The sequence below is a fragment of the Primulina huaijiensis genome, chromosome 18 (assembly GCF_012295235.1).
Source record: "Primulina huaijiensis isolate GDHJ02 chromosome 18, ASM1229523v2, whole genome shotgun sequence".
Lineage (NCBI taxonomy): Eukaryota > Viridiplantae > Streptophyta > Magnoliopsida > Lamiales > Gesneriaceae > Primulina > Primulina huaijiensis.
In genome coordinates, this window is record NC_133323.1 from 16223130 (window position 1) to 16226023 (window position 2894).

The window sequence follows — 2894 nt, forward strand, 5'->3', positions numbered from 1 at the left end:
AAACGATGTCGGATTACGGGTTATTGTTGTATTGAAGTTGCTTGTCAATGCTTGGAGATGTTTGGGGTGTTTTTACGGGTTTGAATCAATGTAATAGCATCCTAGGATGAGTCTCGAGGTATTGATTCATGGTCCTTAGGCTTGGATTGAGAGAATGAATGAATAAGATAGCGAATTTTCGTGAATGTCCAAGTCCAGAGGCTACCCGGACCCCGACACGGAGTCCGTGTCCTTTTTTCTTCAAAAATACGAATTTCCAGAGCCTACCCGGACCCCTACCCAGACCCCTACACGGGGTCCGTGTACCTCTCTTTAAAAAAAAATTTTTTTTAATTTTTAAAATATGAATATAAAGTATAGGAAGTGTTTTGTGGTTATGAATATAAAATATAGGATTTGTTTTGGGGTTCTATTTCATGGTTTAGTATAATGATTAAACGAGGTCAAGTCCCGAGTGATTTAGAATGTCATAAGCTATTTATTTACTTCGGTGGTGAGTACAAGTACCTACGTCTAAGCTATGAAAAATAAGTATTTGAACTCAGGTTAGTATGCAGCAGTGGCCCCAAGCGAGATCCAACGAATCCCTCAACGCCAAGTAAGTATGTTGACGTGCAAAAAAGAAATATTTCAAGTTTTTGAGGTAGGCTAAATGTCTTGTGACCAAATTATGAATGGGTTTGGAAGTCGGTGAACGTGGCCGAGGACCTCTCCACCCCGTTAAAGCATGAACGGGTTTAGATCAGGATTGGAAAGCGTTAAAGCATGAACGGGGACCAACCCACCCTTTAAAGAATGAACGGGGATCTCATGTATGTGGCGGTGGATACGTCCCTGTCAGCCCAGTACTGTGGTTTGTCTGATCAGGCATTTATTATGTATGGGTCACTTGCTTTGAAACATGCCTCTACGCAATATGATGGAGTTATGTACGTTCAAGTATGTTCAAGTATGCAAGCATGTATTAAGAAAATTTTTATGTTGATGGCACGTCTATCACGTCTATGTATGTATATACATATGTTCAAGTTTTGTTATGCAAGTTCAAGTTTCATGTATGTACTCCTTATTTTAAAGTTGCATGTGGTTTTATTACGTATTATTCGTTACTTCCAGTTTATACGTGTTGAGTCTTTAGACTCACTAGAATTGATCGATGCAGGTGATGAGTATGTTGAGGAGGCTGGAGGTGGGGACCAAGGAGCTGGCTTGGACTGAGTTGAAGGCTAGACCCGAGGACCGCCCAAGATTTTAAGTTTTTATGAAATGTCAAATACTCTGATTTCACGCTACTGGTCATGAAGCATTCAAACAAATATTTGGTCAAACTTTATTTTTAGATTTCTTGTCCACGGTTGAGACGTACAGTTTATTTAATCGTATTTTGAAGGTTCACAAGTTATTTAAGAAAATTTTAAATTTTTCCGCAAATTTTAAATAGTAGAAAAGTACGGTACGTTACATGTAAATCTCTTCCTTAATATCCCCATTAAGGAACGCTGTCTTCACATACATCTGTCACATTTCATAGTCATACCATGATTCTATGACTATCGGTAACCTAACGGACTTGAACATTGCGACTGGAGAAAAGGTTTCCTCATAGTCAACACCTTATCTTTGAGTATATCTTTTTGCTACCAATCTAGCTTGGAAGGTCATCACCTTCCATCCGCTCCAAGTTTTCTTCTGTAAATCCATTTGCATCCTATGGGAACAATTTCCTTATGTGGATCTACTAAGGACCATACTTGGTTCAAATACATGAAGTCCATATTGGACTACATGACTTCAAGTTATTTAGATGAATCGGCATCAGACAATGCTTCCTTGAAATTTCTTGGATCACATCCAGGAATGAGCTCATCTTGGCCCTCTTCAAGAAGCAGGCTTAACCTATTAGGCGGTCTTGGGATCCATTCGGATCTCCTAGGAGGTTATGTTTCTTTGATTGGCTCTTGGGGTGTGGATTATTCTACCTGTGTAGTGTGTAGTTCACGAATCTCTTCAAGTTCTATCATTCAGCTTTTTCTATCTAATAGAAACTCATTCTCTATGAAGGTGGCACTCCTTGAAACAAACCCCTTTGTTTCACTAGGATAAATAGAAGTAGTATCCAACAAAGTTATTTGGATATTCCACAAAATAGCACAAATTGGCTCTACTATCCAATTTATCTTCCACTGCCTACTTCACGTAAGCAAGACATCCCCATATTCTTAGATAAGAATATTTGGGCGGCTTTCCCATCCATATATCATATGAAGTTTTATCCACTTTCTTTGTATGGACTTGATTCAACAACCTTGCCGCTATTTCAAGCACATATCCCCAAAGGGATGGCAGCAACTCAGTGAATCCCATCATAGATCAGACCATGTCCATCAATATCCGATTACGACGTTCAGACACACCATTAAACTGCGGTGTGACAGACGGAGTCCACTGTGAGAGATCTCATTCTCTTTAACGTAGTCTTGAAACTCAGTACTCAAGTATTTTCCACCTCGGTCTAATCGTAGTGTTTTAATACTCTTTTCTAACTGTTTCTATACTTCTGCTCTGAATTCTTTGAACTTTTCAAAGGCTTTAGACTTGTATTTAATTAAATATACATACCCAAACCTCGAATGGTCATCGGTAAAGGTAATGATCTCCCACTAATTCTAATATTTACAAAAAATATCCATGGCACATTAGGATACAAATTTAAGGGGTGAGAACGGACCATAAACTAGGTCCATTTTTAATTATCAAATAATCAAAAATTACAACACGTAAAATTTCCTGACATACACCTAGCACATTGATCATGGCTCTCATCATCTTTTTACCATATAATATCATTTATTATATAAATCCGATAATATCACATATTATCAATAAATCGTGTA